The sequence below is a fragment of the Drosophila gunungcola genome, chromosome 3R, assembly GCF_025200985.1.
Source record: "Drosophila gunungcola strain Sukarami chromosome 3R, Dgunungcola_SK_2, whole genome shotgun sequence".
Lineage (NCBI taxonomy): Eukaryota > Metazoa > Arthropoda > Insecta > Diptera > Drosophilidae > Drosophila > Drosophila gunungcola.
The window spans coordinates 24,707,020-24,724,138 of NC_069139.1; the positions used below are offsets into that span (position 1 = coordinate 24,707,020).

The following is a 17,119-nucleotide window of genomic DNA, read 5'->3' on the forward strand; positions in this document are numbered from 1 at the left end:
CATTTTGCGCAATGTGCACGGCAGCCCAAACATTTTTATTATTTTCTATTCATGTTTTAATATTTAGGCACCGACTTTAAAACGTTTTAAAGTTTTGAAATATGCGTATCTTCTTTAATTTTGCTCCGATCGGTCTGATGCTTGGAGACAACAGTTTGATAGTAAAATTTAAGAACTTCCTACTGCGCTTAAGAATGTGTAATTTATATATTTCTATTTACAAGAAATCAATTGGAAGCCCATTAACTTTATGTGTTAAATCTTTTTTCAAAAGTGTGTCGTTACGTAGCGTTTGCTTAGTAATTTTTTCCATTGATGGAGTTAGATAGGAGGGTTCACCTTGCCTTGGGGCTCCCAGTGGAACAGAGCGCATAAACTGCGCCCACACTTCATTCGAGAGAAAGAAGGAAAGGGGATACAATGGAGTAAAAGCAGGAAAAGGAGAATGTTGAGGAGCGGTATCCCTGGCCACATATGGCGCAAAATAAACCAACAAATGATAACGGCACTCGAGCAAACAACAATAAAGGATGAAAAGCACGAAAATCGAGTAAGTGAAAGGAAAACGCACAAATGTGTTACCCCCCAACTCTCTTGCCACTTCCCCCTTTTTTTTTACCCCAAAACACCCTCTTTTACCCGCCCCCGAAAATTCAAATGCCGACAGCATCCGCCACTTTTGTTGTAGGCCTGGGAAATTCAAAGTTAGTTGGCGGCCAGAAAGTAACACCCACAGTGTCGACGAATTACAATTAAAGTTGAATTTAACCCACAGCTACATGCACTAACAGAAATAAATTAAGCAAATATTAAAAAAACATGTAACAAATATATAAAAAAGTTTAATATATTGGCTATATGCAAATGATCAAAAATCGGATTAAAACTTAAAATAACCTGTTATATGGTAATATAAAAAGCGTTAAAAAAAAAAAATTATTTAAATGTTTAAAAACAAAACAAATAAAAACTGTAATTTATGTTTTATATTGACTTGAAATTATTTGAACTGTACATAGTCAGTACGCAAGTGCCAGAAAATGTGCTGCTTACTTCGTTTTCATTGTTTTGTGGGTTTTTCCGTTTTTTTTTGTTTGTTTGCTGTTTCATGTGGGGTGCATAACACATATTGAAGTAAGCCAATTTGTTAGTATCGTTCGTGTTGGCCAAGTTAATCATAAAGGAACATGCTGAGGGGCGAAATGCAAACGTGAAAGCAATTTAGCGCTGGAGTCTAAAAAAAGATTATCTTTGATAAAATATTTCTGTTTCGGGTTAAAAAAATGTGTGGTTTAATGGTATAAATTAAATTAAATTTAATATAATTTAACTTTTTTAAATTTTTTTATGACATAACTAATAAAATTTAGTAAAAATCGAGACATAGTGTGTAATCTTACAGACAATACGTATGATAATATTACCATTAATATCAATTAGGAAAGACTTTCATACACCGCCAACTAACCCAATTAGGACCCGGCAAATAAACAAAACTAAACAATTCAATTTGGATGCAAATTGAGAAAAGCCAAAGGAAGTACAGTATTTAGTAATTGGGTCAGATGTCGCTAACGACCAATGACAATTACACAGAAGTCACAAATGCCCAAAGCAGACGGCTAATACGAAGAAATCGATTTCGATTCCAGAAAGAGGAATCCGAAATTAATTTGGTCGTAAATGTTGTTAATTCTACGAGAAGCCTTTTTGGGATATGTCTACGACAATATAGTCCACAATTAAAGCCCAGAAATTCTGTATTTCATTCCATTTAGTGCGTGGAAACAAAGTCTTTGTACTTAATACAATATATTTAAACGATTTTTTTACTTCCGAATAAGTTTATAAATATTTTTTTATTAAGTAATTATTTTCTTCTTATTGGCTTTTAAATAAAATACATTTTTTATAAATCAACCAACAACTTGCATTGGCTATTTTAGTTAAGGTTAATTATAAAATTACGCATACGCAACGTTGCGTATTCTACCATTTAAAACATTAAATAAAACCTTAAATCTCGGCAAGTGCTCATCCCTTTAATTATCATTGGCGGTCGTTAATATAACACAAAATCTGCGCAAACATAATTTTAATTTTTATTGCCATTAACACTTACCTTTTTTAACCAAAGGCAAATAAGAGGCTGTAAAAAAATCAATTAATTCCTACACCAGCACAGATGGAAAAGTTACATGCCGCGCGCTAATTGCCCATGTGTCCCAATTCCTGTTTTTGTGCCCTGTTTTTGTTTGTCGTCTCTGGATGGCGTTTTCCTTAATGGCTGCCGCTCTTATCTGGCCTCTCATGCGTTTTGTAATTAATTGGCACACATTTTACTGCTGTGGAACGTTGTCATAGGTCGCTCAGCACGTCCTGGGCGAAAAGAGAGAGAGAGGTTCGACCTAATGATTAATTACAATTTAATTTGTTTGGCATTTACCCGCGCTTTGAAAGGGGGGAGGGAATAATTCCAGGACGGTGACAAAATGTCTACCAACCTCCCGACGGCAACATTTAAATTTCAGCATTTGTTTGCCAGTCGCGTTATAAATTTGCCTCTCTCTTCAATTTATTTTGTTTGCTACAAATTTAATTGAATTTTTTTCACAATACAAAGGGGAAGCATCTTATTAATTGTTTTTTGTTGTCTTCCCTTGTTTTGATTCCTTTTCTTATTCATTCGGTTTTTTTTTTGGTGAGTTTGTTTGTTTTGGTTTGGCTGCCAAAAATATGCAAACTGGGACTTAAGAAAATGCCTAATGAGTCGGCCTATGAATTATGGGTAGCGCGAAATAAGCAAACAAAAGCAATTATTTTTTGGCGGGCTTAAAATCTTTAGATGCAGTAATACTTAAGAAAAATACGTAAAAGGCAGCTTTAATTAAGTTCTTAAAGGGTACAAAATTTATTGCAGTTTTCTTGCTAAATTAAATAAAAATTCAAAAATCGATATGCTTTTTATTATCTTATCTTTTTATTCTATCTTACAGGATAGAACTGAAAAAAAATGCGAAGTTATTAATTAAATCACTTTTACCGAACGTAGGTAAAACCAAATAATTTTCCTAAACGAATTTTTTAACACATATCTTTGGTTGGTATTTAATTGCTTTTAAAGAGAAAAATTATTACATATTTGATTTTGTGTCAAAGCAAATTTGTGGAGATTTCTCGAGACAAATTTTTTAGGTTGTACAGACCAGTTAGAGACAAAATGTCCAACATATTTTTTGATGCCTTTTTTCCGCTTCTCGCTGGTGCAACAAAGGGACATGAAAAATGGGCAGCAATTTGGGGGCCCAACGTGAAATTAACTCATTCGTTGTGGCCAAGAATAACAAAAGACACTCGCACACACACTGGCACACACAGCCACACACCTATACATAGAGCCGTAAATAGACGGCACTGAGGTCAAGCAACGTCATTTTTCAGACGGCCAAACAAAAAATAAGAGAAATAAAGTAAAAAAGGAAAACAACTCGGCTTCAAGTGCCGCCACACGGAGAATTTAATGTGTCAGAGTGTTGGGTTTGGTGTTAGTGTGTTTGTGTGGGTAATGTGTGTGAGCCAAAACACATGCTCTGTCAGGAGGAAAATATAAACAAACGCACCCGTAAAAGCTCCGCGCTCCTTTCAGCCCGAAAAACTATGCCACGAAAGCTTTGTGCGTAAAGCTGAGGAGCAACAGTTTTGCGAGAGAGAGTGGGTGAACGTGTGCTGCACGGCAACACTGAAACTTTCTTCTCGGACTCCTGAACGACGCTCGCTCTCTCTCCGACTCTCCTGGGGGCTCTCTCCTTCTCGGCGGAGCAACAGTTTAGGTTCCTCTCTCGCCCTTTGCGGTCCCCGGACAATGTAGTTGTTGCTGCCGTTGCTACTGTGGGGACTTCACCTGAAAGCTGTTGTTGCTGTGGAATTTGAGTCAATGAAGCAGAGAGTACACGGAGAAAAAGTACTACTAGATTTCACTTGCAGATCTCTATATAAAGTTTCAAAATCCTGCGTATAGCTTATATACCATAAAGGCATGCAAAATATTAATTTTATGTTTTTAATATCATACTACTACAGAATCCTAGAGTCATAATTTAACAAATTGGAAGCTTACGCATTAATGACCCTGTCCAACTTGTCGAATTTGTAATTTTATTAGTCTTAAAGTTCTTATTTCAATACCTTTAATACCTAACTAAACTATAAGATGTCGAATGCAGTTGTATTTTTTTTATTAAAAATGTTTAAATAAATAATTTAAAAATGTGTTTAAAAAAAGAAAAGAACAAGAATGAATTATGACCTATAATGCAATTTTTGACATATTTGTTTTAAGTGATTAAATGTAATACATTAACATTTAAAATTGCATTAAATTTATCAAGAAAGTTTCCAATTAAAATTTTTTAACAAAAATATAGAATAATATTATTATATGCTTATTTTTTTGGCTGCGGTTTATTAAAAATTTTAAACGATACAAGGGTCTTGCCTATTTATTTTTCAAATACTCCTCACATAGAGTATGTTTTCCCTTTTAAAAAAACCAACAATATAAAATATTTAAGAAACTTGTAAAAAAAAATTTAAGCTCATGTAGGAACCTATACATTTTTAATATTTGTAGAGCATTCATCTCAGTGTAGGCGTGCTGAGCAGCCCTGACGCTGGGTGAGTGTGTGTGAGCGCGTTTTGGACAGCCCAGGACCTTCTGGTGCTTTTGGTGCCCGTGGAGCTGTTGCTGCGGGTCGCTTTCAGTGCCTGGATTGTTGTTGGCGCGTTCACAACGCGTCTGGAGCGCGATTTTTCTCGTTTTCGGCTTGAGCGTTTTTTTATGTGACTCAACCGTTTTGTTTATGGCCGTCGTGTGTTAGTTGGTAGCTGCTTGTTGGTAGTGTTTTTTGGCCATCCACGTGCGGTCGTTACAAGTGTCTCGGAATGCAAATAAACGAGATTTCGCCGAGCTGTCAATGCATTTTTTATGGCCGCCATTAAAGCTGTTTACTGGTATGTCACCGTGACTCGTATAGGGCATATAAAGTTGACTAATTGTCTGGGCGGTTTGCAAGTCAGGAGTTTTTGATTGGCATCCACTCTAGATCGCGTTTCAATTATTGGTGGCTTGCACAATTTTTCGATTTTCCGGGCTAACGAGCCATCAGCAATCGAAGGGTTCGAAGGGGGTCGAGTGCATCCTTTAAGGTGTTCAATGTTTAGTGTTTTGTGTCTGCTATCTGCTTGCCTTTCATCTTCAATTTCCGATGCGCATTCGCGCGTACTCGCTGCCATTCGATGGTGCTCTGTTTTTGTCGCTGTCCTGGCGCATAAAACACCAAGAAAATTACAACTTATTGAGTTGCAAAGCGCGTTGAAAACCACATACCGAAGAACCCGCAAAAATAAGCACACACAGACGTTAACTCGAGCAAACACCGTGCCCCCGGGAATATGCTACGTTTTTTGCCAGCTTCCAAATGGGGGGTGGTCAGGCATTCGGACACTGAGAAATTGGCGGGGAGTCTAAATACCAACATAAAAACATCTTACTTTAATTTTAAAAAAATACAAGCCCTTACACGTTGAATATTCATTTAAGAAATTGTTAACGACATTATTTTTGAGATAAACGGAAATTTTTAAATATTATTTCTTTAATAATAAAACTAAGCCATTACGAAAGGGAATATTTTTCTAATAACAATTAACAATATAATTAAAATATATTTTAGTTAAACACATTTAGACATTGACTGTTTTGTTGATTTATACATTATTTTTATATTCAACTTTAACATTTTACACTTAAACTATTTTTATTTAGAGTAATTTTTCTACGTGTTTTCCATACATTTGCATGGCTTTTGCGAAAACCATCTGCACCTATCTGTGGCCCATGGCCGAGAGCTACTTTAATTCATCTGTTCGCATTTTACGAGCCACCCGCGGCTCCATCCACCGACTACAACCCACAGCCACCCCTAGGCCATCTGCCACCACCCCCTGCTCTCCATAGGGCCAATCACAGTGGGTCAACAGACAGCAGACAGCAGACAGCTGTATTTGAACGAAAAGCCGCAGTCGTGGCCGCCAACACGTGCGGGTTTTTTTCCGTGTGTTTGGCAGTGTGCGATCGAGGTCCTTGGTCTCCCGTTTTGCAAGGATAACTCCTATGTGGCATATTCGTGGACCTGCGGTGTTGCCAGACTTGTTGGTCGTTATGTCATGTCATTTTACAAGTAATTGCACCCCGCTAAACATTGTATTAGAAGTAATGGTTGAAGCGTATCGATTTACAATTCAATGGGGTGCGCAATGCAGAGCCCAAATTGGAATATTTAATGGAATACCTGGGAGGATTATAAAGGTAATGGGGGCTTTAATCATAATTTAAATTCTTATGATGATGACAGTCAATTTTTTCTTCGTTGAAATAGAAGACTCACTCATTAAATTAATTTTTACTTCCGGTGGCATGCTCTCATGAATATTTGGGGAGTTATTTTTTTTTTTTAACGATTTAAAATGTTCAAGTGAAGAATATAAATGAACAGCATATGGGTTATGATTTCTATTTATACATTTTAACTTAATGGAAATTTGTTTTTTTCAACTTGTGATAAGGCACAAACAATAGTTTTGAACGAAATTTTACTTAGTTCTGTCGTGACTTTAATCCACTGCCTTATTAGCGCTTTGGCTACTACTTTTTCGAATGCGAAATCTACTACGCTTTTCTCTAGCTGTTGCTGCTGCTGCTTCTTGCAACACGTTGCCATTAATACGTACTTCCCTTGACACTTGTGAGCCAATAAACTTGAAAAAAGAGCAACAGTTGCGGCGCACAAAGACAAGCACGCACTCGGCGTGTCCCAGTGTGTGTTAGCCGAAGTTGAGCCGAGTGGCCGAGTTGTGCGAGGCTGGCATTCCTGGCGGTCCTGGCAGTCCTGGCCGTGGCCGTCCGCTCACAACGCAGATGTCCTTTGCCGTGCTCGGTTCGCCCGGTTTGCTCACAGGGCTCGGCACTCGAAATTCGCTTCGTTCGGTTTTGTGGACGCGCCGGCATTTCAATTCGCCAAAAAAGGACCTCCTGCACCTTTTCGTTTCCCCTAGCCTCTTAATACGCACGCACGGCTGATATGTTAATTCCGTTGTTCGGCATCACTTAGGAAACAATTAGCGCTTTAGTTTCGGGCCAAAAGAAAAACACCATCGACCAGGCGACCCTGTAGGAGGCAAGTGAAAAGTTTTAATTGTCTGCACATTTCATTGGAAAAGTTTGTTGCCTTCACGCACTTAATATTCATGTGGCTCAGAGAATACGAATTTACGACCATAATCATAATCATTCCTTGCCTTTTGTCCCTGCCATTTGCATTTATGCTACGTTGGGATCCTTTTCACACAAGCAATATACCAAAAAAAATTGCTTTTAAATGCAAATAAAGGATTTTTAAATGATGGATCTTTTTTTAACTGACACATTCATAAACTCATAAATTTTACCATGTTCTATGATTTCTATCACATTTTTTTAATAAATATTTTTTGCACAATCATGATAATTTTCCTTTATGAATGAAATAACTGCTTTTTTAAATGTGAACGTGTCAGAATGAGTCAGTTTATTATAATGTCAGAATATATCAACCATATTCGGATGCTTAAAGTTTATCAGAATATAAAATTAGGCTCATGCAGTAAAAAGTTTAATCTTAAAAAGAAAAGTGTATGTTGAAATATGAAAATGTTTTTTGCTGTGTAACTATTTATATATTTTTGCTGTGTGTTTGCCTGTTCTGATTAAAATCCCCTGATGAGTTTCAGATGCTGTCTGCCCCTTGTTATTTTTTCACCGAATCAGTCTTGCGGAAAATGGTTCGCATTGTGTTGTTTTATTTGTATTACTTTGCCTTACAGATATTTGCATTATTTACTTACAGGAAGTGCAGTAAATTGTTTTCTTTTCGGACTCTAAGAAGTTGGACTTAACATTTTATTCACTATTCTAAATAAAAAGTTTTAATTTTAAAGTTGGCCTTAAAACTTTCCTTTTAAATTACATCTAAAAAGACACTTAATATCTCGGCTTAAGTTTACCAAAGTTGAATAAGAACATTTTTTTTGTTCAACCCAAAAAATTGTGACCAGGGAAAAAGTGTTAACCTTGTAGTTGGAAATCACTGCAAGATTTGTTGAAATTTTTGTGACTTGGGAAAGTCATCAGCTGTTGAGGCAGCTTTTATTACCCAATGTTGGAAACCTTTGAAATAAATATTTCCATCTGGTCCGTTGGGTCGTCGTGTGTTCCCTAAATTATTCAGTAGATTTGATTTCTTCATTGTCCCAAGCTGGGCACTTTGGTCTAATGCTTTTTGAGATTCCTTTGTCGATGTACCAGTTATTAAATAATTACAATTTACCTAAGAATAGCTTTGAATTTGTATGGTGATTTTTATACCCTTGCAGTGGGTACTATAATTTTAGGCAGATAATTGCAACGCAGTGAAGGAGACATCTCCGACCCTATAAAGTATATATATTCTTAATCAGCATCACTAGGAGAGTCGATCTAGCCATGTCCGTCTGTCCGCCCGTCTGTCCGCCCGTCTGTCCGTCTGTCCGTCCGGTTCTACGCAAACTAGTTCAGTTTTAAAGCTATCTGCATGAAACTTTCCCAAAAGTTGTCTTTCTATTGCAGGTAGTACTTAAGTCGGAACGGGGCGGACCGGACGACTATAGCATATAGCTCCCATAGGAACAATCGGATAAATAAATAAAAAAATATTATAACTTTGCTGTCTTTAATTTTTTTTTTAATTCTTCAAAATAAATAAAAAAATAAAATATTTCAGAATTAAGGTTTAAATTTCATCAAAATCGGAAGACTATATCATATAGCTTCTATAGGAACAACCGAAAAAAAAAATAACAAAAATTATAACTTTGCTGTTTTAAATTTTTTTATTTAGTTCTTCGAGATATAGTAATGATTAAATATTTCAGAATAATCGGACGACTATATCATATAGCTCCCATGGAAACAATAAAAATATAAAAAAGAAATTTTTGTTTATGTAACTTTTCTATTTTGTAAATTACGCTTTTAATTTTATTAAAATTGAAAAACGATATCATATAGCTGCCATAGGAACTATTGAAAAATAAAGCTGCAAATCATCATATCTTTAATGCTTTTAAACATATACTCAAGTAAATGATAATTTTAATGTTCTCAAGAATATTTAATTTTTGCAATAGCTGCACGGGTATATAAACATCGGCTTGCCGAAGTTTGTTTCTTTTCTTGTTCGATGTATGTTACAGGTGCAAAGAGTTTCATTTTTGTACTCACCTTTAATTAAGTGATTGTTTTAATTTTTTATACAAAGTTATAATTTGTTGAATTATGTGATTATAATATGTCATTGCCGTAAACATGCAGTTTTGGCATCTTCTTATACAGAAGTTTATCATTTTATATATCTATGTTAGCTAAATTAACGAAAATAAGGTTTTTTAGTTCAGGAAATAATTTTATGTAAATTGATTCATTTTGAAAATAATATTTTTAATTTTGTATTGATTGATTTTAAATGCATAAAATGAAGGTAATGTGCCTGATATGTTTTGAGCTTCAAATAGTTCTAATCAGTTTGTTTTAACAATAAAAATAGAAAATATTTTAAAATCTTCTCTTAAAATGTCATTTTTTTTTATTTTGTATTTTTCTTAGTTTTAATTAAGTGTTAGTAATACAACAAACTTGATTTAAGCCAGAAAAATATAATTGAGCTCATTTGTATTATAACAAAGACCAAACATGTGTTTTACATAAGTTATTATTTCAATTGCAATGAGTCTAATTGAAAATTGGAAATGGAATTATCTAGTATCATTGGCAGACAGACGTTTCCAGGCACAAAGCTACACAGAGTGTGCTTTCAAAACTGAAGAGATCGGCCTGCCTTTGTTGGCATTTGTGCGTTAATGGCTGATTTATTTTAATTACAATTTGCACTTACTAATTATTAATCTGCTTGCCCCGACACGCCCATGCAAAACAGCCTGGGCCGAGCCCAACATTTTCCCAAAAGTATGTGGAGCATACTTCATTTGCAGCACAATCGATTTTCACATTAATTAAGCCCTAATTACTGTAGCACAGAGACTCAAATGAAGTCACACTAGACAAACAAAATGGGCGAATTTCTCCGGCTCCGCCGCATTCCCAACAGCGAAACAGAATACACATTTCATGGCGGAGGAGCTCCGTTTTATTAATTCCCACCTGGCACAGCAACTGGCTGCGGCTGCTTTATGCTACGCTCCTGATTTTGCTCAAAACGAAGCCATGGATGCCAAGACCAAACCGCATTCCCTCCGTAAAGAACTTCGCTAGTCAGGAGGGCAATAAGTTCACAGACGCTGGCGAACCATTTGATAGTCAACTATAAACTGAAATAATATTTCTCATTTGCAAATCTGTTTTAGTGTTAATCACACGTGCAGTATAAGCTTCAAAGGCGAAACTTTTACGGCCATGCCAGAGTAAAACTTAAAGTTTTAAAATAGACCACCGCATGAGTTTATGTCTGGGTGTTCTGGGGTGTAAATAAAAGGAACATTAAATTAGATTAAAGTGAAAGCTTTGGCTTGCTGTTATTTTGAAACTCTTACTTTAGCATATATACTTGGATTTAAAACGATAATACATTTTTGTACAAGTACTACACCCGAAATTCATTTATTAAATTCAATGTTTGTATTTTTAATTTCCGGCGTTTCAATATGCATATGTATGTACGAAAACCTAAGAGGAAGCCCCCGAAATCAAAGGAGCGCCCTCCACTGTATTTAAATTTATGCCAGGCAGATTTAGCTAGACTACTCCATGCATTAAGCAGGCAAAAAATTGCGCATACGCCGCGTGGAGAGATGATGCCTGGCATGCAATTGTAACGACGCTTCCATCAAGATTCTGTCCACAAAGCAAACAATTTTTTAAAGCCAGCCAAGTCACTGTTTGTTTGTTTGTTTCTGTTTGTTGTGGCTGCTGTTCTCTTTGGCCTTGTTTGCGTAATATAATATGCATAAAAGAAAAATTTGTGCTCGCTTTGACGTTAAATAATCAAATTGTCACAATGTCGCTCGGCTTGACGTGACATTTTTCACATTTCGGAATTCAAAATGGGTTGTGTTAAACATTTTGTGGGTTGCATTAAAATTTAAACCATTTTTTCATTTTACATTTTAACATTTTTCTATCGTATGCATACATATTTCGGTGGTATTTGGTAGTTGAAGTTGAAATCAACCTATTCTGTGACTTTTCATCATACCATATTGTAACAGTTATAGTTTTGTAATAGAATTATAATTTTTTTAAATTGCAGTTTAAAAGTTTTAACGTATTATCAACGAATAATTTGTTGGTATTCATATTGTTGAATAAAATCTTGCTATTTTGTAATTACTTAAATCGTTTCTAAAGAATTTGTTCTAAAAAGTCCAGCTAATTAATTAGGAGTGGTTTAGTCTGACAAAATCGGATGCTGTTCGGTCTTTCAATATATGACCGTAATATTGCACTGCAAGAAAAGTGAGGAGCCCCAGTCAATCGGAAACGCATCTGGGTTCCTTAAGGATGACGGGCCCATAGGATCTGACAGCTGTGCGTCGGCCCAGATGAACAGACCCAGATATAGATATCGATTTAATCATTAGCGGCTGGTGGCTTCTCGCCACTCAAGTGAGCATTCTGCGAAGGCAGCAAAATGAATTTCCATTTTTATTGCACCAGGCCCACACACTAGTGATGGGCAGATGACAAAGCCAGTCTTAGTCTGAGACTCCCTGCCAGTCCCAATTGGACGAGGTCCTCCTGCCGGGATAACTGCGAAGCTTTTCGGTTCCGCAAATGTGATTATGTTAGTACGGTACAAATAAATTTATTCCCCCCACAAACGGCCGTCATGATGGTTGCCATTTTTCCATCGAATGGTCTTTTCGTGCTAGACTGCTAATTAGTATTTAATATCACCAAATAATAAAATATGCAGGGCTCATATAAAAATCAAATGTAACAAATTCCCGAAACGACGGAACTTATTTGTTCATTGCAATGATCAATGCATTGGAACAATGTGAACCAATTTGATACGTACAATTTTACGGTGCTTGTCATTACTTTAATTTCTTTAGAACGAATTTTCATTTAATAAATCCAATAAAATAACGATCTTTTGCAAAATTGATAAAGTTAGTTATCGAGTGAATGCTGCCGAATTTAATTATTTTATCATTTGCATTATGAATTTATTTTCTTTTTCCTCCAAATTTTTTGTGGGTCCCCGATTTTTGTTTTTTACGAGTTTCCTTGCTTTGTTTTCTCCGTTTAACCGCCAACATTCATCAAATTTGCAGTTTGGAAAATTTATTTGCTGGCTAAACGACTTTTTAAAGAGCTGTCGACGGTTGGCGTGTGTATTTTTTAAGCTGACATGGATTTATGACGACTAAGTTTCACTCTACTTCGGCAAATATCCTTCCCAAATTGAAGGCTTTTGAGTGAGGGGGGATATATATTCCATCGTTACTGTCCCCTCTTTGTGCACAGTGACATTCAAAGATTGATGCCTCCCGTATCCCCAAGTAATCTTCTAAATTGTGTGCATATTTGTTTTGCCAGCCAACAAGTCAACGAATTTTTACCCCACACTGTCACTGAGCTTCTACTTTTCTGTGGAATACTTTTAAAAGGGTTTGCATGCACTTTGTGGTCGGCTTTCAGGGGTCCTTTTATGCTTGCTAAATCGCTTGAATATCCTGGCATGCAACTAGTTGCTGGGTAATGCTTTGGGACTCTGCGAATTTAATTGATTGTGGGCTGATGGATATACTATAGCCAGCGCATATGCTGGCCACTCACTGGCTGACTGACAATCTGACGTTTTGGGCGGATTTAAACCGGATTTTTTAGGGATTTTGTTTGCGCCGACATTTTGATTTATGAGTTTGCAGGGCGAGGGGTGCTGGCACACCGACAGACTAAAATTGAAATTTTACAAAAAACTTTTCGGGCCGCAAGCAACAGGGAAAGCTACAAAAAAGGAAGAAAAGAACTCAATGTATCGCGGCAGGACCTTTTGGTAATGACAATGTTGGTGGGTATAAAACTTTACATGGAGTATCCAAATACACATTAAACTGTGGATAGCATCTAATATTGCTGCCTGGGAAAAATTTGATGCAGTCGAGAGGACAAAATGCCAGGAGTGCTCGCTAATAAGACTAGGGGGGGATGTCTCTACACCAGACAGGACATGGTATGTTCAGCTGCCTTTAGTAATTCCGGTTATTAAAACTTTAAGCGTTTCGGGGTGATAAATCGGACTAAATGATTGATGTGTTGGAAGTATGGGAAGAAAATCCTATCCATATGAATTCGTAGATATTGGTGTGGAAAATTGCATATAAATGTCGGTTATTACTAAGGGTTTTATAAACAGTAAAATAAATAAGAAAATAGTAAGTGGCAAACATTTGTTTTTTTAAGTTATGCCCCTATTCTTTTTAGTGAATCTGAAGTACAAGATTTTTTTTTGTTTTTCTTTGTGTCAGGAAATACAACAGCACATATACTTACCACCATGCGGTTTTGTTAACAGTGGCTATTGTTATAATACCTATATTTAATGCAAACCTCATTAGAAATAACATTGAGCACTTTGCCGAGATCCCAAACTAAACATAACTCACCTCGTGCCATCTGTCATCGTTTCGGCCTGGTGAAACTCAAGAAAGTTGAAGACGTGTGCATTTGCGGCTTCTTCAATTTAATTTTGGGAGCGCATACTACACATTCATCTTCTAGTCATAAGGAGGCGAATCATAACGGCAGGAGTGCTGAGCAGGCAGTTGCCTTTGACCTTCTGGCGAACTGTGCCCAAAAATGGCAGCTGGCCACGCTTCGGCAGTTTCACACCAATGCCATCCGAGTGAAACACTCCCACACATCCCTGCATATACAAATATTTGCACACGTTAATGACTCGCTACGATGTCGGTCCACAGAAACAAATTTGTGGTCTAGAGTAATCTAATCTAATCCTAACAGCTACTTCGAAATTTTATTATCAAAATCAAAATCAAGCCTTGTTTTTTTCGATATATCATATTTTCTTAAAAAAAATGATTGCGTAAGAGTAAGAGTTAGTAATTCAAGTTTGTGTGAAGGACTAACTACTATTTTTTATTTTCTTTTTATTCAACCTGCATTTTGGACTACAAATTGTATAAATCATTGGCAATTTAATAATTTACTGGCCCTCAAAATTTGCAAATATGTCCATAGTCTTTGTACACAATTTTGAATACGTCTTCATTTCTATTTTCCCACTGAATTTCTATATGTGTGCTGACCTAAAGCTTCAGCAACCGCAATAAGACTGCTAATTATTTATCAAAGTGTAGTAGACAGCCACTGACCTGGAGCATAGGGAGCCTGGCCAACCGATGAGACGGTACATTTTGCATAACAGCGACCCCATTTAATTTAATACAAATTATAGCACAAATCTGGTGGTCGCTGCTTCCACGCTTAACCACTCGCTCCAATAAACAGCACGGACACGTAATTTTCTTTGTTGCTGGTGAAGACGAAGACCTTCCTCCCGTACCATCATAATTATGCTAATGTGGAATGGTCGGCAGCTGAAATGAGCAAATATAGACACAAATCAATGGCTATTACAGTCCAAGTTGCTGTTCTCTTCGAAGTCGTGCAGTGAAAGAACTTTATTAATTGCGTTTCGTCATTTAGAATTAGTTTGAAATTCACTGGTTCGATTACTTTCACTTGTGATACGTTGCTAGCCTTCAAAATGATTAACCCTTAAAATGTTGCTTAAATTGTTTAAGATTAAGATTACATGTTTTTATAAAATGGTATTAAATTCTTTTAAAGTTACGTAAGCAAACACATTGTCAAGGGACTCTGATAGCTTAAATTCTTTTGATAGATTTTGTTTTGGTACACAGAGGCTTATAACTTTTTAGAAAAACTAAACATTTTTCTAACAATGTGGAGTTGGTTGAATGAAAATATTAATAATTTTATAAGAGTCCTGATTTTCTTAGTGCACTTGTGTGGTCTATGTAGATCCTTCGATAGGAAGCTAGAGCGAACACAAACGTACAAAAGCACACACAAAGACGGCTCGTCATTTAATTAAACGCTGCATGTAGCAACAAATGGTTTCAATGCCGGAAATTGTTTAAGCGCCAGCAGAGGCACACCAGCAAACAAATGGGGATAAACAAATCGGCATAGACGGTGGCTGAGAGTGAATCTCGACCAGGGCCAGCAACAGCTAGCCCCTCTTCGGGGGCCAAAAACCCCCTGAAAAATCGTCCTGCCAGCCGACCGTTCTTCGAACGAGTTGCCCTTAATCGCCGTTTAAGCTTTGTGGCGCAACAATTGTTGGAGCGTAATTAATGCGATTTGGTTATGTTTTCATCGATTGGCCAGCACATGTCCTGCGGAACGGAGCAGGAGATGCAGCCTGTCTGGCGGTCCAGGCTTCTGTTGTTGGCTGGACCATTAACTGGTTGGGTGGTTGCCTTTTCTGGCAACCTAATGCATAAACATTTCCCGGAAAATGACATTCGTTCTAAAGCCCTTTTCCATTGTTGCCAACATATAATTTTATGGCTTAGTTTTTCAAAGGACTTTAATTTAAATGGAGTCCTTTTAAAGCGCGTTTACGTCAAACATACAATGTTATTTGTTCGCAAAATTAATTTGTAATTACAATTTTAATGTATCTTTTAATTCTGTTGCCAGTATAATAGCTCCAAATTTACATTATTTATTTGATGTTATGGTGAAGTAAAATAACAATATACATTTATTGCCTATGGACTTACAGTAATTATTTAATTTTAAAGTTTGTTCTTTAATTAGATGAGATAAATATTATTTCCTTTTACATAAGTAGATTGGTTTTATTAATTACTTCGAAGTATTCCCTTCATTCACAGCAGAATTTGACCTCTGAACTTATTGTTTCCTTTAAAACAATAAGAGAAATTGTCAGTAGCTTAACTCTTTGCGTCCTTTTGCTTTAACCCCTCAAACTGCTCGTTTTTCCAGCGCATCTACTCATTTGTACGCATTTTGACCTACATTTTTTTTTGCTGTTTCACTTTCAGCTGTGTTGAATCTGTCCTTTTTATTTTAAATAAATCATGCGACTCGTGTGCCACAAAAACCGCTGCACAAATACAGTGCCACACTATTGCCCACACACACCCAATAATAAATGGCAAGGGGCCTTAGGGGAGCTCTCCTTCTCGTCGTTCAGCGCATCCATCTGACCGTGTGCAGTCGTCTGTTCCGGGCTTTGTTTATATGGATTTTTTCTCCTTACTCTTGATGAATTTCATATATACTAAGTGGTTTGGGCCAGCCTTTGTGGATGAAAGTTTTCACACTTGCTGAGCGGGAGACTTTAATCTTGGCAGTCAACATAAAAAATGATTTTATACCCTTGCAGAGGGTATTATAAAGTTGGTCAGAACTTTGTAAAGCAGTGAATAAAGTGCATAAGTTCTTGATCAGCATGCCAAATTGGTCAAAAGTTTGTAAATCAGTGAAGCACTTCGACCCTATAAAGTCAGTCCGTCGTATTTTTTTTATGAGTCAGCAAGTTCGGACGACTATATACTCAAGCTACCATAGGAACAACCAGGTAAAATTTTAAACTCTGACGTTTTTTTTTTGTGTTGTTGTGTACACTTGTTGTATACACTTGTTGTGTACACTTGCCGATCGGACGGGTGTGAAATAATTTTTATTTAATGGTTCCATATAGCTTAGGACTCTAAGTAAGCTTTCGTTCTCGTTTGTTATTTGGCATTTTAATAAAGTTTTGAATTATTATTTTAGATGCCAAATTCATGAAAAATTCAACAATATTTGTAATATTTTATATGTATTTGTTTTTCAAAGTTTGCTAACATTGATTCAAGTCGAACCGCAGCTCAAATCTAAATGTAGCCGGAACCAGTTCCACTTTTTAAATATTTATGTCCGTAATTCGAATGTGAATTGCCT

The 17,119-nt window shown here is 36.4% G+C and overlaps 1 protein-coding gene across 1 annotated transcript in view; it reads left to right on the top strand.

Moving 5' to 3' along the window:
• The first annotated feature begins 4,782 nt into the window (after positions 1 to 4,782).
• Positions 4,783 to 17,119, top strand: part of LOC128261697 (uncharacterized) — a 78,941-nt gene continuing 66,604 nt past the window's right edge. Inside the window, 1 exon segment of the mRNA XM_052995502.1 lies at positions 4,783 to 5,010. The gene's annotated coding sequence lies outside the window, so the exon portion shown is untranslated.